Raw genomic sequence first — 23,598 nt, forward strand, 5'->3', positions numbered from 1 at the left:
CTGAACAACCATACTGGCTACATGTAGCCATATTTCAAGGACCATTTCTAATCCTCACTCTGCAGATATATACAATATGTTCCCTATTTTAAGATTAAGAAAATCAGACTCAGAGAAGTGAATTACTCAAGGCCTACTGGCTAGGTTTTGATGCTGACAAATTGCTTATGGAAAAACAACAACAACAACAACAAAGGCTTGTTTTGTTTTGATAAACCCAGGTCGGAGATATGTACCTGGTACTAATTCTCAGTGTTTTACATCCTTATAAAAATGTATGAAGTAGGTTGTTCTTATATTATTCTTATGTTCCAGGTGAGGAAACAGAGCACAGAGAGGTTAAGTATCCTCCCCAAAGTCACACACTTAGTGAATGGAAGGGCCATGACTTAAACCCAGGCATCCTGACTCTAGAGTCCATTGCTTAACCAGTAGTCACACAAATGCTTCTTTAGCAATTGCTCTCTCAATGAATACTGAAAGTTTTCTTATAAACCTCTTTTAAACTGAAGCTTAATGCACTGTCTGATAGGAAACCACAGAACTTGTCATTTTTATGGATGTGAATTAATATGATTATATTTTCTTTGGGGAGTGTTCAAACAGAAAATAACCTTTAGTGAAGTAGTAAAGAATAATTTTTATATTTGTGACAAGCACCTGAGGCTCGGTGTGCCTTCTGCTGTAACTTCAGTGGAAAGATCTCAATGCTTAAGCCATTTATTCTAAAGTTCCTGAGGGTTAGAGAACTCTCTCATTAATTTTCTTGGTGTTGTATAAATATTACATGAAACTGGTTGCTTGCTTTAATTATAACCTATTAAACAAAGCCATCTTCCATGTGCTTCTTCCTGTTTTCATTTTGCTCTTACATTCCTTTGAATTGCCCTCCAAACACATCTCCAGAGAATTGGACAGTTGACTAAATGACAGAATATGTGAAGAAAAATTTGAAGTGAGAAATTCTCCAGGTGTCTATTTCTCCACTTCAGAGCAGTATTATTTTCATCTGTTTGCATTTCCCAGCCTTGTTAGGTGTCACAGTGTTTTTGGCAAAGTAATAATAGCATTTTTCTGGAGGAACTGGGGGAAAGGAACAATACAGCAATTTGTGATGAGCTGTTTTTCAGTGAAGTGTGACAGTGGCATAGCCCTGCCTTTTTGTAAGCCCAGACTCATATTGGGGATTTGGCATGAGGTTGTTTCACAATTATTTCTTTTTTAGAATGGGAGAAATTCAAATATTTTATTCTCGACTTAATCTAAAATTTTGTGCTGGAAGCTGTGAGTCTTACTCTCAACTTCTCATTTGCTACGAAATAATAAAATGGAGATGGTAAGCCACTCTGATTGGGTAGAATGAGGACAGGTGCATAGTCACCTATGGGCTAGCCTCTTGGCACCCATATTCTTATTTAATCCTCAAATAATCTCAATTTGTAGGTAAGGAAATTTGAACTCACAGCAACTAAGAAATTTGCCCAAGTTCACATTGGCAGTGATCAAAGTCCCATCAATCTGATTTATCTTAAAATGCAAACACATTCAAAAGCTATACAAAAATATTGTTTCTTTATATCACCATACTATCAGTTTTTTCTATTAAAAAGTTGTTTTTAATAGAAATCACTGTCCCCTATGTGATCTGTCATTGACCGAAATGTTGTATGGCTCATGGGTGTTTACTTGTGTGAGGAAGAATTGTTGGTAAACTGCTAAATACATCAAGTTGCAGAGATATACTTATCAGTTATCTTTGTAGTACCACATGAAAAGTAATTTAAGAATACTACAAAGAAGAAATTGTGCTACCCATGCTCATGCCTAGGGGTTCATGCCAGAAACATGAGACCATAGGCAAAAGGTAACAAGACCAATATCCACTGGTAGGGATAGACTGTCTGGGTTCATACTGATTCAGGAATTTGGGTAGAAGTAGACCTGGAGATTGACAGTTCCCAGAATCTGCAACATGGTGGAGGCGGAGGGGAGGGGAGCAAGGCTGAATCACAGGGATGCAGCAGCCCCTGCCAGAGAAACGCAGCATATTTTTTCTAGGTTCCCCCATCCCACCTGGAAAAAAAAAAAAAGAAAAGAAAATTAAAAAAAAATTTTTTTTAAAGTGCCATCTTCCCGAGGACTGTTAAAATTTATATTCTAAGTAGTTCATAGGTCTGCCTATTTTACTAAATTCTAACAAACCTTAAAAAATTGCTCTCTTATTAAATAATTATTTTTCCAGAATTCTTATTAAGCTAATACTAAAATTAAAAGGTAACAGTGACATATTTCTCTGGCGAATTAAGAAACTAACTGGTGCTGGGCATGGTGGGCCATGCCTGTAATGGCAACTACTCCAGTGGCTGAGGTTGGAGGATCGTTGAGCCTGAGAGTTCTAGGCTAGCCTGGGCAACATAGCAAGACACCATCTCTATTTTTTTAAAAAAAGAAAGAAACAAATTAACTAGTCTGAAATCTCAAAGACTTGAGCAAGCAAGAGATCAAAAAATAACTAAACAACAAATGTTGATAACCAGCCTAACACTACAGACAAAAGTAAAGTTGAGGCTGCTAGGACTATCATTTGTGCTTTAGAAGTTTTCTGAAAATAAGAAAGGAAAGAAAAAAATCAGGATTCATTATAACATTTCTACTTAGCTTTGGAAGCACCCCTGAGAGTACTAAAGGCACCTTCTTAAAAACACAGATTTTAAGACATAACCTCAAAGATTCTGATTTCAATAGGCCTAGGTTTGAGGCCAGGGATCTATATTTTTAATAAGATCCCAGGTGATTCTGAGACAGGCAGTTTTCAGAGCACATGTTGAGGAATGTTGGCCCCTGGCCTCAATTCTGCCTATACATTGAATCAACTGGGGAGCTTTTAAAATCTCAAATGGCCAAGAGCCACCGATGAAGGGATTTGCAAAGTGTTGAGAAGGTTGTGAACATTAAACGCATTTTAAAACCTTATGAGAGGATTTTGAAGCATTAGGAATCTTGAAATGGATTCTAGAATACTTAGATTTCAGTTATTAGAGAGGTGTGTTAAACATAAATTTTAGACAACCAGATATTATGACACACTCTACTTTTTATTTTACTAAAACAAGAAAATAACTACAGTAAACTCCACAGACTATTCTTGAAAAAGATAATAAAATCAGGTTTTATGAGAAGTTCTTCACTAAAATACAAAATAAATAATAAATAAAAAAAAGTTACTGCTTTCCCAGTAGAGTCTCTTTGTACAATTAGGATGAAATTTTTTATTGTTGTTTTTGAGTTATATGTACCTGAATTTGGAACCGTGAAAAGGTTTTAATTGTGAGAACAAGTATTTATGCCTCTTTTCTAGTATTATAATTAGTGATTTGTTTACTTAATTATTTTAGCGACTTACCTTGAGAAGGCTTAACTCTTCGAGGTTCAAACCTACTTTATTAGGAGTCATCTTTTAGATAATCCATAAAACATTGACAAATAATTTTTATAAATTACAAAAATTGGTTCTACCACTATCAGTTGTTCCAAAGGCTAATGACAGGCTTATCATTTCTCTCCAAGTTTCATTAGGCAGATATTGTCAGAAAGGCATTTACCATCAGTGACATGTTTACAAAATCAATAGTGGTAATGAGGAACTGCTCTCTTTTGGAAATGGAAGTAAAATATGGCTGTCATTTTATTTGTCACATGCCTTGAATCAGTGATCTGGGTCTTTCTGAACTAGCCAGCTGTGTTATTGGTCACCCACAGGCAGGCAGAGAATTTGGTAAATGATAGCAAGCTACATAGATTAAGGTGATGCACAAGTAGGTAAGAATTTCAGGATGCTTCTAAAAAACAATAAAGTAGATGACCACCAGATAGGAAAAGGGTTAGTTGAAGTAGGATGTGTTGAGTGGTAAAAAAAAGTTTTGGCAGCCACATGTCACTTTATCTTTATTTTCAAAAATAAATTTAAAGATAGAGCATTTGAATATGTAGGACAGTGAATCCACTAAGAGGATTTGGAATTGAAACAAGTTATTCCTATATTTAATTGCTCCATAAAGCCCCAAATGTTTTTGGCTTGACTTTGATTTGCACTAATCTAGGTCCCTCTAGTTCTGCTCCATGAATTTAAGATCATGACTTATTAAATAAAAACCTGGTAACTTAAAGGAGATGATAAATCTCAACTGGGTAAGCATTTACCTACATATTTATAAGCTCAAAACAGAAAGCATGTATTTTCATATTCAGTGATTTCAAATCACTTTCTCTTTAAAAAGCAAAAACACAACAAAAAGTGTTGCATTTAGAGGGAATTGTCTTGATTGGTTTGGAGCCTTATTGTATCTGAGTCCCCTAGAATGCAAGGTAGGAACTTTATTATTTTACAGCTTTGTTATTGTTGTTCTAAGATATACTACCTCATAGTAGGCACTAAATACTTGCTGAATGAATGGATGTTTATCTACAGATAAACAGACTCTAATGACAAGATTTACTACATTTTAACAATATGCTGCATATATATATATATAAAACAAGTGAAAAGAAACACAGGTTGCAAACTAAGAAAAAAGTATGTGTAGAAAGGCCCTGATAGAAAAAATTTAAAAGATCTGCAGAGAAACGAAAAGGAAAAATCATAGTTTATATAATAGTTTAGCTGTTAATAGTCAAAACAACATAAACACTACACATTGATCTAACCAAAATTACAATATGATAATTAGAAGAATGAGCAATAGAGAAGGATATTTGTTTGTGGTGCAGAGATATCATTTTTCATCTTCCGTGATAGCAAAGCAATCCATAAAGCCTAAAACTGAAAGTTCAGGAAGTAGTAACGTAAGCATGAAATTTAAAACATGAAAATTAGTCTCAAAATAATCAGCTAAAATAAACAAAAGCAGTTGGCTGTGAGGAGTGGAGAATAGATGGATTGCTGGTTTTCTGTTCCTTTGTTTGTTTGATAATAAAAGTTCCAGAAGCTCTTCAGAAAGCTAGAATTACAAGGGTGAGGATCCCATGATGGGATTAACACTTTTATAAAAAGAGACATCAAAGAGTGCTCTCTCTCCTTTTCCCTCTTCTTCCCCACTCCCTCTTTCTCTCCCTTTCTCTCTGTCTGTCTGCCATGTGAGGACACAGGCAAGAGACAGCAATCTGTAAAACAGGAAAAGAGCCTCACCAGAACCTGACCATCCTGGCATCCTGATCTCAGACTTCTGGCTTTCAGAACTGTGAGAAAATAAATTGCTGTTTTGAAGCCACTCAGACTATGTTAGTTTTTATAGCAGCCCGAGGTGACTACGACATCCATTTACTATGACAGTCTAAATTTTTAGCACTCAACCACGGTATTTCAGATAACATCTTTACTATATCTATTACAAATCTGTAAATCCTGAAGTGAACTTGTTTTGAAACAATGGACCTGTTGTAGATTTCCCGGTATCTCTCTAGGGGTGGTGTCTTACTCTGATAGATGAACTAATAGTGGCTATCTTTCTAAATTTACTCTGCTCATGGACATACCTCATTTTTCAGTTTATGGTGAGAAAGTAAATTGTTTGTTAAAAACAATCAAAGTTAATTGCAAACATTTTTTAAAAATCAATAGAATTTTTTTTTACATTGTTTTCTTGTATAGGAACAATATTATAATCCAGTTATATATTGGGAATTTTCGTTGCTGTATTTTCAAACAATTTTATACTCAAAAATACTCAGAGATATTGTTTTTAAGTAAACACATGGATATTTCAGTTTAATACACATATTTAATTTCAAGCAGTATGTCAGTAGGAATGTGTCATGACTGGTGCCTCAGCGTTGATGAAAACTTATTTACCTTGGTATTATCAGTTGAACTGGTGAGGGAGCCTAGGGAGCTGATCTGAGTTAACATTTATGAGAAAAACATGTTAAAAGGAGAGGGCAGAATTTCCAAAGGAAACTGGGGAAAAGGGATTTGTCCGCTGGACTGGCCCAGGGTATTTTGCTGGAGAGAGAAACAGGAAGCAGAGGTTGACAAAAGAGTTTCCTGAGGGTTATGGAAGTCGAGGGGAGCAAGTTATACTGCTTCGATATCCAATGATAAAACATAACCCTCAGAGAGGGCGTTTTCCGAATTCAGTGTTCCCTGTTCCCATTCACACCACAAGCCTCCCATGGCAAGCACCTGTGGCCCTTCTCTTGCTACAGAAACATGCTCTAAGTATTGGGGTGTCAACACCACCAGGGGCCACCTTCAACCAGTAAGAGATGAAAGTTGGTAGTAAATCTTCTAACTTCCTTGAAACTCATTTGTGACAATTTGAGGTATGTTCTCTGGGGTCCCAGGGTCCCACATCAGGATTGAGCCCCAGCTACCCGCAGTGGCAACCTGCCCTTTAGCACATTCTCTTGGCTTCCTTTTTTATCTATCTCACTTCATACACTCCCCTTTCCTATCAATGCCTCCTAGGATCCCCTCTCAAAAAACTACTCAGTCTATGGGAAATAGTCAAACCCTAATCTATGGGACTTAAACTCACCAGCTGTAATCCATGCTACACTGAACCTCCAGAGAAACTCTTTTGAAACAAAACATTGCACACATGATCTGTCCCGAACCTACATGCTTCCCCTCACATTACCATCAGTCATTACTCCCCAGTCACATTGGTTTCTTTTCTGTTTCTCAGGCAGCATCATGTCTTCTTTGGGGTAAATTATAAGAAATATCCCTGAAAAGTTCACTATTGTGTGTAATGTAAAAGTGTGACTAAGTGGTAAAGTGTTGGAGGTCAATTGCTACGGTTTGAGTGTGTCCCCAAAGAGCATACACTGGAAACTTGATTCCCAATGCAACAGGATTGTGAAGTGGAACCTAATAAGAAGTAATTAAACCATGAGGGATATGTCCTCATGAATGGATTAAAGCTGTTGTCATGGCAGTGGGCTTGTTATTATAAAAGGACAAATTTGACCCCCTTTTCTCTCTTTCTTTTCTGCCTTTTATCACAGGATGACACAGCAAGAAGGTCCTCAACAGATGCCAGCCCTTTAATCTTGAACTTCCCAGACTCATGAGCCATAAGAAATAAATTTCTTTTCATTATAAATTACTCAGTCAGTGTTGTTCTGTTATAGCAGCACAAAATGAACTAAGGCATCACAAAAACAGCTTTCTACTGATGGAGCTGATGAGAGGAGGAGCTTGACCCTGTGGCAAAATGGGCTCTCTGTGGCTTCATCTTTAATTGAAACATTTACCAGCTGAGTCACAGCCAAAGATGGGCAACAGCAGTCTATTCCCCAATCCCCAGAGGCTGAGCTGAACCCTGAAATTTTCTCTAAAGCCACAGAGAATTCAGACTTCCAGCAGGTAGGTTGGCTCCAGAAATTATAACAATAGAAGGGGCTGAGCTATACACATTCCTTCTCCCAAATTATTCAGTCAGGTGACTCATTCCTCTACACTTAGAAGCAGTGGAAGGAGTGGGAAATAACCTTCTAGTGTAGCACTTTGGCTTTCTCTCCTGAAGAAGGGAATGAACAGTCCGTTATCTCTGGAAAACGTGGGCTGGGTGCAGTGGTTAACACCTGTATTCCCAGAAATATGGGGGGCTGAGGTGGGCAGATCACTGAGGTCAGGAGTTAGAGACCAGCCTGGCCAACATGGTGAAACCTTTTCTCTACTAAAAACAGAAAAATTAGCCAGGTGTGGGGATGGGTGCCTGTAATCCCAACTACCCAGGAGGTTGAGGCAGGAGAATCACTTGAACCTGGGAGGTGGAGGTTGCAGTGAGCAGAGATAGAGCCGCTGCACTCCAACCTGGGCAACAAAGCAAGACTCCACCTCAAAAAAGAAAGAAAAGAAAGGAAGGAAGGGAAGAAGGGAGGAAGAGAGGAAGGGAACACAAGACAAGGGAGGGCTGATACCGTTTACTGTGTACACATGATGCCTTTACTGAGACTCAGTAGGAAAAATCTCAGATTTCATGCTCAAAATAACTATTATATTTACCAGCTAATTTGTTCTTATGGCTTTTCTTAGACTGTTAGGCGTTGTAGTCTGAATGTATCCCCCAAAATTCTTGTATTAAAATTTAATCATCAATGTGATAGTATTGAGAAGTGGGACATTTAGGAGGTGATTAAGTCATGAGAGCAGAAAAAGAGGCTGAAGGGAGTGTCTTAGTCCGTTTTCCCCTTTTGCCTTCCTGTCCTTTCTGCCATGTGAGGACACAGCATTTGTTCTCTCCAGAGGGCACAGCCACAAGGCACTATCAGAAGCAGACAGCATCCCTCACTGGGCACTGAATCTCCTGGCACTTTGATCTTGGACTTCCCAGCCTCCAGACCTGTGAGAAATACATTTCTATTATTTATAAATTAGCTAGTCTAAGAAAATTTGTTATAGTATCAGGAACTAAGATAAGATTTGTTGTCTCCTTCCATCAAGCTTTATTAAGGTATAATTGGCAAGAAAAATTGTATATATTTAGGATGCACAACGTGATGTCTTGATATGCCTATACACTGTGAAATGCCTACCACAATCAAGCTAATTAGCATATCCATCACCTCCCATAATTACCATTTTTTTGGTGATGAGAATATTTAAGATCGACTCTGTTAGCAAATTTCAAGTATACAAGACTATTGACTATAATAACCAAGCTGTACATTAGATCTGCAGAACTTATTCTTGCATAACTGAAACTTTGTACCTTTTGACTAATATCTTCCCATTTTTCCCACTCCTCAACCCCAGGAACTCACCATTCTTTTCTCTGCTTCTATGAGATTTATGTAGAATTTTTTATAGTATTTTTTTCCCAAAATTAGCTACTAAAAATGCAGTACCAAATCTGTGGGTCACTTCTACTAAAGCAGACAGGAAAATAGGGTAGGTATGTTGAGTAGTAACTGTAGTACTGGATCTTATTTTTCCGACTTTAATTTCTACTTCTGATACACACAGTTTTAACTTATTTCATTCTTATAGAAGTGTAAGTATTTTTGTGTGTACCTCATATTCTTTTCTGAAAAGCCTGGTTATAAGAAGTATTTTCTTTTTTTTTGAGACGGAGTCTCGCTCTGTCACCCAGGCTGGAGTGCAGTGGCGTGATCTCGGATCACTGCAACCTCCCAGGTTCACGCCACTCTCCCACCTCAGCCTCCCAAGTAGCTGGGACTACAGGCACCCGCCACCATGCCTAGCTAATTTTTTGTATTTTTAGTAGAGATGGGATTTCACTGTGTTAGCCAGGATGGTCTCGATCTCCTGACCTCGTGATCTGCCAGCCTTGGCCTCCCAAAGTGCTGGGATTACAGGCATGAACCACTGCACCTGGCCATAAGAAGTATTTTTTAAATTAATACTATAATTATAATTTTAGCAGGTTCATAACATCCATTCATTTTACTAGGTTTCTAAACCATTTCTGTATTATCTATTTCTTAGGCTGTTTCCCATGTGTCACTGATATATGTAAAATGGCAATCTTCTTTATGTAGATAGCTTTTTTTCCCTTTAGCATTATGTCTCTAAGAATAATTCCTATGTGTTGGATAACTGGAGTCAATGAATACAAGCAATTTTCTGGCTTGTATATATTTTTCCACATTGCTGTCATAAAAGTTGTAACAAATTAATACTACCAGCTATGGATTGTTACCATTTTCAACAAAACTTTTCCAGCCTTAGTTATAAATGTTAAAAATGTTTGCTAGTTTAATAAGTACAAAATGACAAATTTTTTTTGGCTAACATATTGTTACTCCAAAATTTTGCTGATTAATTGTATTTCCTATTATATAAAATGAATGTTAACACATTGACTTATATATTTGCTAAAAAAATTGGGGTTTTTAATAAAATTTATTAATTTTTTTCTTCTAATATCCCTTATATGTCAAAATGTATTAAAAATTCATCTTTAGAATTGAAACTTAATCAGTTATATTTTGGCAGGTTTCCAATTACACACACACATATATATGTATATTTATTCCAATTACACACACACACACTTTTAACTCAATCTTCTTAAAGTTTGTTTTCTTAGAGAGAGAGTCTCACTCTGTCACCCCAGCTAGAGTGTAATGGTGCCATCGTAGCTCACTACTCACTGTAAGTTCAAACTTCTGAGCTGAAGTGACCCTCCTGCTTCAGTCTCCCCAGTAACTGGGACTACAGGTAAGTGCCACCATGCTCAGTTAATTTTTTTTTTTTTTTTTGGTAGAGACAGGGTCTTGCTTGTTGCCCAGGCTGGTCTCAGACTCCTAGCCTCAAGTAATCCTTTGCCGTGGCCTCCCAAAGATCTGGGTTTACAGGCATGAGCCACCCTGCCTGGCCTAAAGTTTATCTTGATGTGTGGCGTAAAGTTTAGCGGGATTATCTTACCAATTTTGACTAATTAGAGATGTTTGATAGAAAAAAAACAGAATTTTTCTGTTTATTTTTTCTTTATTTTATTTTTATTTTCCATTATGGCCTAGGCTGTTGAATATTTACTAAATATTAGGCAGACATTTCAAATTATATGTAAAGTATTAAAAGATGGTAAGGTATCAAAGGAAAAATGATTAAAGATGTGCACTATTATTGCAAGAGATCAGTTGAAAATATTTTACTGAATGTTGTACTTATATTTTCCACACATTAGTAGTATGAGCCACATTCTATCAACTTCACATTTACTCATTTGGAGTAATGACACTGGTTTCTGCTGTCAGGAAGTTTATAGTGTAGAATATTCACTTAAATCTGTGAATCACATGTTATAATGTCTATGCCTGCACTACTGGACAGACAGAAGAAACTCATACTCAGCTGCTTTGTGTTTTTCTAGGGTGAAAATAAAAAACAAGATAAAATAAAAGTCAGGGAAATAAAAGACATTTTTTTCCAGATCTATTTTAATTGTTTTCAGCTCCAGTGGAAAAAAAATTCTTTGATGTCAACTATAACATAAAACATGACTTATTTTAGGAATTCTGTTGGTAGTGGAACCAAATATTATAGAATGATAATATAATGTCAGTGTCAATTGGAGAACTGAGAAGGAACAAGGCAGGAGATCAAGTAAAAGGTGTGAACCTCCTGAAAGACTTTTGTAAAGGAAACTAGCTCAACAGTTGCCAGAACAAACCATTAGTGTTTGGGACAGGGAATTTATCCACTTACAAAATGGAGTTTATGTTTACACAAATGAGAGAATAACTTTGCCTATGACCTATCAACATTTTAAATTTCATAATTAGGCTTTTGGTTAACAGTTTTGAATAATAATTTATAACCAAGAGTAGTTAATGTGGTCGTGCCACCAAGTCTCATTCATTTGCTCAAAATTAATAATTTTTTTAATTGTGGTAATCATCTCACAATTTTTTTGTATATCAAATCATCAGTTTGTATGCCTTAAATATATACATTTTTTATTTGTTAATTACACCTCAGTAAGGCTGAAAAAATATTTTTTGCTAGGTAATTTTGGAAATACCAACTTCATCTATTTTATGGATGCATTTCTAAAAAGAGACAGAAGCTATTAGTGAGCTGGTAAATGTACATTTGTTTGAAGGTCCTTATTAATAGGAAATATCACTGGCTTACTAAATCAAATATAGGATTCAGTATTGTCCATTAATATTCCTTTAGGATTTACAATTTGCTTGGAAGAGTGGAGCAGAACCACAGAAAAAATGATACGAATTAAACTTTAAGGTCATGTATAGCTCTAACTTTCTACAAAATTTCAATATGTACAATTCATTTAGAATGAAGAAGCTTATTTGCTCCATTTGGGACATGTAACTGTAACATTAATAGCCATATCATTCTTTTTCATTGTGAAGATCTCAGGAGAATAATTTATCTGGCTTCTCTCACTCATAAGGGAGCATCACAAAGTTCCTTATTATAAAATAATTATGAAGTACCTAAAACTGTACTTAGAATTAGCGTCAAAGAGTTCAAGCAATCTAAAAAGTTTTGTAACACTCCTGATTTCCCCCCATTATAAAATATGTGTGAGGAAAGCTGAGAAAGATAGGATAATTTTCATATTTAAGATAACTAAAATTGAAAAATAATAACCTGAAACATACGCTGATACTTGGAACTACTAGTTGGCTTCTGAATTTAATAATACTTTGAAGAGATGCTGATCAAACTCCTAAGTTTCAGTTGGGAGAAATAAGTTTTTGAGATCTACTGCACAGCATGGTGACTCTAGTTAATAATAAGGTATTATGTATTTGAAAATTGAGAAGAGAATAAATTTCAAATGTTTTCATTACAGGAAATGAACATGTGAAGTGATGGATATGTTAATTCACTTGATTTAATTATTTTGCAATGTATAAATATATCAAAATATCATATTGTACTCTATAGATCTATAATATACAAGTTTTATTTGTAAATTACAAAAAATTTTAGTGCCCAAATTGAGAAAAGATTTTTAATATAATTACAGTAAACAAAATTTAAGAAGCTTTTTAAAGACACCACGCTAATAGTTATAGGTGAAAATGAGGTTGCCAAGTTGACTAAACATTACCAGGAGGGCATATACTTGTAGCTTAATGATTTGTTCCAACTCTTGTCTAGCCCCGCCTGTTAACACAGCTTTCCATCATGGAGTGAAACAAAACTAAATGAAAACATATGAAACAAATCTATGCTCAGGACAGTGAACTATAGGAAAACCTTTTGGGCAGTAGATTCAGAAGTTTCAATGACTAGACAGCAGAATAACAACTATTTTTTTTTTATTATACTTCAAGTTTTAGGGTACATGTGCACAATGTGCAGGTTTGTTACATATGTATCCATGTGCCACGTTGGTGTGCTGCACCCATTAACTCGTCATTTAGCATTAGGTATATCTCCTAATGCTGTCCCTCCCCGCTCCCCCCACCCCACAACAGTCCCCGGAGTGTGATGTTCCCCTTCCTGTGTCCATGTGTTCTCATTGTTCAATTCCCACCTATGAGTGAGAACATGAGGTGTTTGGTTTTTTGTCCTTGTGATAGTTTACTGAGAATGATGGTTTCCAGTTTCATCCATGTCCCTACAAAGGACGTGAACTCATCATTTTTTATGGCTGCATAGTATTCCATGGTGTATATGTGCCACACTTTCTTAATCCAGTCTATCGTTGTTGGACATTTGGGTTGGTTCCAAGTCTTTGCTATTGTGAATAGTGCCACAATAAACATACGTGTACATGTGTCTTTATAGCAGCATGATTTATAGTCCTCTGGGTATATACCCAGTAATGGGATGGCTGGGTCAAATGGTATTTCTAGTTCTAGATCCCTGAGGAATCACCACACTGACTTCCACAATGGTTGAACTAGTTTACAGTCCCACCAACAGTGTAAAAGTGTTCCTATTTCTCCACATCCTCTCCAGCACCTGTTGTTTCGTGACTTTTAAATGATCGCCATTCTATCTGGTGTGAGATGGTAACTCATTATGGTTTTAATTTGCATTTCTCTGATGGCCAGTGATGATGAGCATTTTTTCATGTGTTTTTTGGCTGCATAGATGTCTTCTTTTGAGAAGTGTCTGTTCATGTCCTTCACCCACTTTTTGATGGGATTGTTTGTTTTTTTTCTTGTAAATTTGTTTGAGTTCATTGTAGATTCTGGATATTAGCCCTTTGTCAGATGAGTAGGTTGCAAAATATTTCTCCCATTCTAGTAGGTTGCCTGTTCACTCTGATGGTAGTTACTTTTGCTGTGCAGAAGCTCTTTAGTTTAATTAGATCCCATTTGTCAATTTTGGCTTTTGTTGCCACTGCTTTTGGTGTTTTAGACATGAAGTCCTTGCCCATGCCTATGTCCTGAATGGTATTGCCTAGGTTTTCTTGTAGGATTTTAATGGTTTTAGGTCTAACATTTAAGTCTTTAATCCATCTTGAATTAATTTTTGTATAAGGTGTAAGGAAGGGATCCAGTTTCAGCTTTCTACATATGGCTAGCCAGTTTTCCCAGCACCATTTATTAAATAGGGAATCCTTTCCCCATTGCTTGTTTTTGTCAGGTTTGTCAAAGATCAGATAGTTGTAGATATGCGGCATCATTTCTGAGGGCTCTGTTCTGTTCCATTGATCTATGTCTCTATTGTGGTACCAGTACCATGCTGTTTTGGTTACTGTAGCATTGTAGTATAGTTTGAAGTCAGGTAGTGTGATGCCTCCAGCTTTGTTCTTTTGGCTTAGGATTGACTTGGCGATGCGGGCTCTTTTTTGGTTCCATATGAACTTTAAAGTAGTTTTTTCCAATTCTGTGAAGAAAGTCATTGGTAGCTTGATGGGGATGGCATTGAATCTATAAATTACCTTGGGCAGTATGGCCATTTTCACAATATTGATTCTTCCAACCCATGAGCATGGAATGTTCTTCCATTTGTTTGTATCCTCTTTTATTTCATTGAGCAGTGGTTTGTAGTTCTCCTTGAAGAGGTCCTTCACATCCCTTGTAAGTTGGATTCCTAGGTATTTTATTCTCCTTGAAGCAATTGTGAAGGGGAGTTCACTCATGATTTGGCTCTCTGTTTGTCTGTGATTGGTGTACAAGAATGCTTGTGATTTTTGTACATTGATTTTGTATCCTGAGACTTTGCTGAAGTTGCTAATCAGCTTAAGGAGATTTTGGGCTGAGACAATGGGGTTTTCTAGATATACAATCATGTCATCTGCAAACAGGGACAATTTGACTTCCTCTTTTCCTAATTGAATACCCTTTATTTCCTTCTCCTGCCTGATTGCCCTGGCCAGAACTTCCAACACTATGTTGAATAGGAGTGGTGAGAGAGGGCATCCCTGTCTTGTGCCAGTTTTCAAAGGGAATGCTTCCAGTTTTTGCCCATTCAGTATGATATTGGCTGTGGGTTTGTCATAGATAGCTCTTATTATTTTGAGATATGTCCCATCAGTACCTAATTTATTGAGAGTTTTTCACATGAAGGGTTGTTGAATTTTGTCAAAGGCCTTTTCTGCATCTATTGAGATAATCATGTGGCTTTTGTCTTTGGTTCTGTTTATATGCTGGATTACATTTATTGATTTGCGTATGTTGAACCAGCCTTGCATCCCAGGGATGAAGCCCATTTGATCATGGTGGATAAGCTTTTTGATGTGCTGCTGGATTCGATTTGCCAGTATTTTATTGAGGATTTTTGCATCAATGTTCATCAAGGATATTGGTCTGAAATTCTCTTTTTTGGTTATGTCTCTGCCAGGCTTTGGTATCAGGATGATGCTGGCTTCATAAAGTGTGTTAGGGAGGATTCCCTCTTTTTCTATCAATTGGAATAGTTTCAGAAGGAATGGTACCAGTCCCTCCTTGTACCTCTGGTAGAATTCGGCTGTGAATCCATCAGGTCCTGGACTCTTTTTGGTTGGTAAGCTATTGATTATTGCCTCAATTTCAGAGCCTGTTATTGGTCTATTCAGAGATTCAACTTCTTCCTGCTTCAGTCTTGGGAGGGTGTATTTGTTGAGGAATTTATCCATTTATTCTAGATTTTCTAGTTTATTTGCATAGAGGTGTTTGTAGTATTCTCTGATGGTAGATTGTATTTCTGTGGGATCGGTGGTGATATTCCCTTTTTCATTTTTTATTGCATCTATTTGATTCTTCTCTCTTTTCTTCTTTATTAGTCTTTCTAGTGGTCTATCAATTTTGTTGATCTTTTCAAAAAACCAGCTCCTGGATTCATTAATTTTTTGAAGGGTTTTTTGTGTCTGTATTTCCTTCAGTTCTGCTCTGATTTTAGTTATTTCTAGCCTTCTGCTAGCTTTTGAGTGTGTTTGCTCTTGCTTTTCTAGTTCTTTTTATTGTGATGTTAGGATGTCAATTTTGGATCTTTCCTGCTTTCTCTTGTGGGCATTTAGCGCTATAAATTTCCCTCTACACACTGCTTTGAATGTGTCCCAGAGATTCTGGTATGTTGTGTCTTTGTTCTCATTGGTTTCAAAGAACATCTTTATTTCTGCCTTCATTTCATTATGTACCCATTAGTCATTCAGGAGCAGGTTGTTCAGTTTGCATGTAGTTGAGTGGTTTTGAGTGAGTTTCTTAATCCTGAGTTCTAGTTTGATTGCACTGTGGTCTGAGAGACAGTTTGTTATAATTTCTGTTCTTTTACATTTGCTGAGGAGAGCTTTACTTCCAACTATGTGGTCTATTTTGGAATAGGTGTGGTGTGGTGCTGAAAAGAATGTATATTCTGTTGATTTCGGGTGGAGAGTTCTGTAGATGTCTATTAGGTCCACTTTGTGCAGAGCTGAGTTCAATTCCTGGATATCCTTGTTAACTTTCTGTCTCATTGATCTGTCTAATGTTGACAGTGGGGTATTAAAATCTCCCATTATTATTGTGTGGGAGTTTAAGTCCCTTTGTAGGTCACTCAGGACTTGCTTTATGAATCTGGGTGCTCCTGTGTTGGGTGCATATATATTTAGGATAGTTAGCTCTTCTTGTTGAATTGATCCCTTTACCATTATGCAATGGCCTTCTTTGTCTCTTTTGATCTTTGTTGGTTTAAAGTCTATTTTATCAGAGATGAGGATTGCAACCCCTGCCTTTTTTTGTTTTCCATTTGCTTGATAGATCTTCCTCCATCCCTTTATTTTGAGCCTATGTGCATCTCTGCACGTGAGATGGGTTTCCTGAATACAGCACACTGATGGGTCCTGACTCCTTATCCATTTTGCCAGTCTGTGTCTTTTAATTGGAGCATTTAGCCCATTTACATTTAAAGTTAATATTGTTATGTGTGAATCTTATCCTGTCATTATTATGTTAGTTGGTTATTTTGCTCATTAGTTGATGCAGTTTCTTTCTAGCCTTGATGGTCTTTACAATTTGGCATGTTTTTGCAGTGGCTGGTACTGGTTGCTCCTTTCCATGTTTAGTGCTTCCTTCAGGAGCTCTTTTAGGGCAGGCCTGGTGGTGACAAAATCACTCAGCCTTTGCTTGTCCGTAAAGTATTTTATTTCTCCTTCACTTATGAAGCTTAGTTTGGCCGGATATGAAATTCTGGGTTGAAAATTCTTTTCTTTAAGAATGTTGAATATCGGCCCCAACTCTCTTCTGACTTGTAGAGTTTCTGTCAAGAGATCAGCTGTTAGTCTGATGGGCTTCCCTTTGTGGGTAACCCGACCTTTCTCTCTGGCTGCCCTTAACATTGTTTCCTTCATTTCAACTTTGGTGAATAGTGACAATTATGTGTCTTGGAGTTGCTCTTCTTGAGGAGTATCTTTGTGGTGTTCTCTGTATTTCCTGAATCTGAATGTTGGCCTGCCTTGCTAAATTGGGGAAGTTCTCCTGGATAATATCTTGCAGAGTGTTTTCCAACTTGGTTCCATTGTCCCCGTCATTTTCAGGTACACCAATCAGACGTAGGTTTGGTCTTTTCACATAGTCCCAAATTTCTTGGAGGCTTTGCTCATTTCTTTTTATTCTTTTTTCTCTAAACTTCCCTTCTCACTTCATTTCATTCATTTCATCTTCCATCAGCGATACCCTTTCTTCCAGTTGATCACATCAGCTACCGACGGCTCTGCAATCTTCGCGTACTTCTCGATACTTGGCTTTCAGCTCCATCAGCTCCTTTAAGCCCTTCTCTCCATTGGTTATTCTAGTTATCCATTCTTCTAATTTTTTTTCAAAGTTTTTAACTTCTTTGCTATTGTTTTGAATTTCCTCCCGTAGCTCAGAGTAGTTTGATCGTCTGAAGCCTTCTTCTCTCAATTAGTCAAAGTCATCCTCCATCCAGCTTTGTTCCGTTGCTGGTGAGGAACTGCGTTCCTTTGGAGGAGGAGAGGTGCTCTGCTTTTTAGAGTTTCCAGTTTTTCTTCTCTGTTTTTTCCCCATCTTTGTGGTTTTATCTACTTTTTGTCTTTGATGATGGTGATGTCCAGATGGGTTTTTGGTGTGGATGTCCTTTCTGTTTGTTAGTTTTCCTTCTACCAGACAGGACCCTCAGCTGCAGGTCTGTTGGAGTTTGCTAGAGGTCCACTCCAGACCCTGTTTGGCTGGGTGTCAGCAGCAGTGGCTGCAGAACAGCGGATTTTTGTGAGACCACAAATTCAGCTGTCTGATAGTTCCTCTGGAAGTTTTGTCTCAGAGGAGTACCCAGCCAAGTGAGGTGTCAGTCTGTCCCTACTGGGGGGTGCCTCCCAGTTAGGCTGCTCGGGGGTCAGGGACCCACTTTAGGAGGCAGTCTGTCCATTCTCAGATCTCCAGCTGCATGCTGAGAGAACCACTACTGTCTTCAAAGCTGTCAGTCAGACAGGGATGTTTAAGTCTGCAGAGGTTCCTGCTGAATTCTTGTTTGTCTGTGCCCTGCCCCCAGAGGTGGAGCCTACAGAGGCAGGCAGGCCTCCTTGAGCTGTGGTGGGCTCCACCCAGTTCGAGTTTCCTGGCTGCTTTGTTTACCTTAGCAAGCCTGGGCAATGGTGGGTGCCTCTCCCCCAGCCTCGCTGCCGCCTTGCAGTTTGATCTCAGACTGCTGTGCTAGAAATCAGCGAGACTCCGTGGGCATAGGACCCTCCGAGCCAGGTGCGGGACACAATCTCCTGGTGTGCCGTTTTCCAGGCCCGTTGGAAAAGCATAGTATTAGGGTGGGACTGACCCAATTTTCCAGGTGCCATCTGTTACCCCTTTCTTTGACTAGGAAGGGAACTCCCTGACCCCTTGCACTTCCCGAGTGAGGCAATGCCTCACCCTGCTTCGGCTCGTGCACAGTGCGCTGCACCAACTGTCCTGTACCCACTGTTTGGCACTCCCTAGTGAGATGAACCCGGTACCTCAAACAGAAATGCAGAAATCACCTGTCTTCTGTGTCGCTCAGGCTGGGAGCTGTAGACCGGAGCTGTTCCTATTCGGCCATCTTGGCTCCACTGAATAACAACTATTTTAAAAATGTTTTCCTAGATTGTTACCCAAAGCAAATATCTGAGCGCTATAAATAGAATTCTACGCTGACTATAAACCTTTTCCTTTAAGGATATGCAAAATATTTTAGAATCATAAATGGATACCATACTATGAAGCAAAAGAGCATTTTTAAAACTTATTCATTGATATGCATTGGTTTTCAGTAATATATATACTGGTTCTACCGAGGACTTCCATACACTTAGGCCTCTCAGTCAAACAATCACTACTAGTTAAATCAATTTGGTGCAGCTGTTTTTTATTAAGTTCAATTTTTGCTATCACAAAATATTTCAACACTATGGCTAGAGTAATGGTGAGAATTTAATGACATACTAACCCCAGGGAGTTTGTAATATCAAAACAAGCCTCCAAAAGTCTTATTTGCATGAAGAATCTCTGATATTTTTGGTTTAATGGTAAAAAGCAACTTGAAACCAGAAGTTAGATGTTAGGTACATAGGTACCTCAGGATTAACGTTCTTAAATAAATGTCTTAGGCTCTGATGAGGAGGAATGGGATGGGATATTGTACACACCTAATAGGTAAGAAATAGTCTTAGGGTAGGAGAGAATCAAAATCTACTGGATAAAATCTTAGAGTATCAATAAAGACATGTTTAATATTTCCCCATGATACTATCCTTGGACATGTTCCAATAGCTTCAAGAGAGTTGGCTGTAAGAAATTTTAAAAAGGTAAATATTATTTTAGGAATAGCTATACAGCTGCCTCAAAGAGACTCAACAATAATTCAGTAATTTAGATTCAATAGTAAGAAGTCAAAAATGTATCCCTCTTTCAATTAACAGTCTAAGGTGAGCATCCCAATGAATGGCTCTACTCCAAATGATCATTCAGGAATGCGGCTTTCTTCTGTTTTTCTGAGAAGTCTCTAGGGCAATGGTTTTTAAAGTGTGGTCCATAGAGCCTTTGAGGATTACAAGACTTTACAGGGAGGTTGTGAGGTCAGAACTATTTCTATAATAATATTAATATTAACTCATATTAATACTAGCAACAAATACTCACATTAGTAATACTAGTCATAGTAATGTTACTAAAAATAACACATTCTTTGCCTTTTCCCCAGTGATGACATTAACTCTGATAATGTAATAAAAGGCAGTGGCAACAAACTGCAGTAGGAATCATTGGAATCTTCACCACCACACACTGATAGTTTTGTAAAAAAAAAAAAACACACACACAAATTTATATCAGAATTTCTTTGATGAAGCATTGAATATTATAAATTCTATTAAAAATTTTACCTTTGAGTATCTGTGTTTTTAATATTCTAGTTGACGAAATTGGAAATACAGATCCTTTCTCAAGGGAGGAGCAAGATGGGCAAATAATATCCTTCACTGTTTGTTTCCCCCATAAGAAGACCAAATTTTTACAACTAACTCCACAGAAAAAGTACCATCACAAGAATAAGGTATCAGGTGAGCAATTGGAGTATCTGGCTTTAATTTCATATCACTAAAAAGGCACTGAAATGGGCTAGGAGAGAGTCTTGAATTACCAATGCCATCCCTCCCCCATCTCCCAGCAGCAGCCATGTGGCATGGAAAATCTGTACTCCTGGGAGAGGGAAAGCACAGTGATTTAGGGACTTCACATTGAACTCAGTGCTGCCCTGTCACAGCAGAAAGCAGAACCAGGCCATATCCAACTGATGCTTGCTCATGGAGGTAGCATTTGGGTCAGCGCTAGCCAGAAGGGAATTGCCCATCCCAGTGGTTAGAGCTTCAGTTCTGGCAAGCATCACCACTGCAGGTTAATGTGGCTTGGAGCCCTAAATGAACTTCAGGGGTAGCCTAGGCCACAAGGACTGCAATTCCTAGGCAATTGCAGGGACTGAACTGGGCTCAGAGACAGTGGCCTGGGTGGAGGGGGGCACATGGCCTACTGAGACATCAGACAGAGCAGGTAATAAAGTGCTTGTGCCACTCCTCCCTCATCCCCTAGCAGCAGCCACAAGGCATGGAGAAATCTGTGTACTTGAGAGAAGAGGGCAGCAATTTTGAGACATCATATTAAACACAGTGCTGCTCTGTTACAGGGGAGAGCAAAGCTGTGTTGGGTTCAGCTGGCATCTGTGCACAGAGGGAGAATTTGGACCAGACCTAGCCAGAAGGGAATCACCCATCCCAGCAGTCATAACTTGAATTTCTTGGCAAGCCTTGCTGCAGTGAGCTAAAGTGCTCCAGAGTCCTAGGTAAACTCGAAAGGCAGTCTAGGACACAAGGACTGAAACTCCTAGGCAACTCCTGGTGCTGGGCTGGGCTTAGAGACAGCGGACTAGGGTGGCACATGACCTAGGGAGACACCAGATAGGGTAGCTAAGGGAGTGCTTGTGTCACCCCTTCCCCAACCCTAGGCAGCCCAGTTCACAGCAACAAAAGGGACTGCTTCCTTCTGCTTCAGGAGAGGAGAGTGAAGAGTAAAGAGGACTTTGTCATATATCTTGGATACCAGCTCATGCTTAGTAGGATAGGGCACCAGGCAGAGTCTTGAACATCCATTCCAGGACCTAGCTGATGAAAGACATTTCTAGACATCTCCTGGACCAAAAGAGACCCTTGAAGGGAAGGACCCAGTCGTGGCAAGATTCATCATCTGCTGACTAAAGAGCCCTTGGGCCCTGAATAACTACCAGTGATACCCAGGTAGTATGCCATAGGCCTTGGGCTCAGAGCTGTGGTGCCTATGGTGAAAACCTCCTTCTGTCTGAGAAAAGCAGGGGGAAAAGTAAACGGAAATTTGTCTTGTAACTTAGGTACCAGCTTGGCCACAGTGGGGTAAAGCACCAAGCACGCTCTTGGAGTCCCCAAGTCTAGGCCTGGACTATTGGTCAGCATTCCTGGACCTTCCCTGGGCCAGAGGAGAGCCTACTGCCCGGAAGGATGAGTCCCAGTTCTAACAGCATTCACCACTGGCTGACTGACAAGCCCTTGGGCTTTTAATCAGAGGTGGTCTCGCAGAAACACCCCATGGGCCAGTGGTGGTGGTGGACACAGGGAGAGGCTTTTCTGCAGTAAAGGGAGAGAAGAATGGGAATAATGTTGTGTTGTGTTTGAGTGCCAGCTTACCTATAGTAGAATATAACATTAGTACATTTCTAAGGTTTTCTACTCCAGTCCCCAGCTCCCAACAGCATCTCTGGACACAGTCAGGGACGGGGAGAACTCAACACCTTGAAGGGAAAGACATATACCTGGCTGGCTTTGCCAGTTGCTAATGGTATAGACCTAAAGCCTTGAGTAAACATGGGTAGTAGATAGATAGTTGTTACAGCAGGCCTCGGGTGAGACCCAGTGCAGTGTTGGCTTCAGGTATAAATCATCACAGTCCCAGTGGTGGCGGCCACCAGGGTGCTTGTGGCCCCCCACCCCCAGTTCCAGGTGACTTAGCACAGACAGAGAAACTTCGTTTGTTTGGAGAAAGCAATGAAAAAGAACAAGAACGTCTGCCTGGGAATCCAGAGAATTCTTCTAGAACTTATCCAAGACCACCAAGGCATTTCCTCTGGGAGTCTGCAAGTACCACAGCATTATTGGGTTTTGGGCCCAAGTTCCTCCAACTACCTGGAAAACCTTCCAAAGAATGACAGGCCCAAAAAAGCCCAGACTGCAAAAACTACAAGAAATGCCTAACTCTTCACTGCTCAGACACCAAAGAACATCTACAATCACCCAGGAAAATATGACCTCGGTAAACAAACTAAATAAGCTACCAGGGACCAATACTGGAGAAACAGAGATATGTGACCTTTCAGACAAAAATTCAAAATGACTGTGTTGAGGAAACAAATAAATTCAAGGTAACACAAAGAAGGATTTTAGAATTCTATCAGATAAACATAACAAAGGGACTGAAATTATTAAAAAGAAGCAAGCAAAAATTATCAACTTGAAAATTGCAATTGACATCTGAAGAATACATCAGAGTTGCTTAATAGGATAATTGATGAAGCAGAAGAAAGAATTAGCGAACTTGCAGACAAGCTATTTGAAAATACACAATCAAAGGAGACAAAAGAAAAAGGAATTAAAAAGAATGAAGTATGCCTGTAAGATCTAGAAAATAGCCTCAAAATGGCAAATCTAAGAGTTCGTGGCCTTAAAGAGGAAGTAGAGAGAGAGATTGGGATAGAAAGTTTATACAAAGGTATAATATCAGAGAACTTCCCAAATCTAGAGAAAGATATCAATATCTAAGTACAAAAAGGTTATAGAACATCAAGCAGATATAACCCAAAGAAGACTATTTCAAGTCATTCACAAACTGCCAGTGATCAAAGATAAAGAAAGGATCCTAAAAGCACCAAGAGAAAAGGAACATAACGTATAATAGAGCTCCAATATATCTGGCTGCAGACTTTACATTGGAAACCTTGCAGGCCAGGAGAGAGTAGCATGACATATTTAAAGTGCTGAAGGAAAAAAATCTTTTACCCTACAATAGTATAGCCAGTGAAAATATCTTTCAAACATGAAGGAGAAATAAAGACATTACCAGACAAACAAAAACTGAGAGATTTTATCAACTCTCGATCTGTTCTATAAGAAATGTTAAAGGAAGTTTCTAATATGAAAGAAAAGGACATTAATGAGCAAGAAGCAATCATTTGAAGCTATA

Source organism: Hylobates moloch, unplaced genomic scaffold (genome assembly GCF_009828535.3).
Source record: "Hylobates moloch isolate HMO894 unplaced genomic scaffold, HMol_V3 SCAFFOLD_13, whole genome shotgun sequence".
NCBI classification, from domain to species: Eukaryota; Metazoa; Chordata; class Mammalia; order Primates; family Hylobatidae; genus Hylobates; species Hylobates moloch.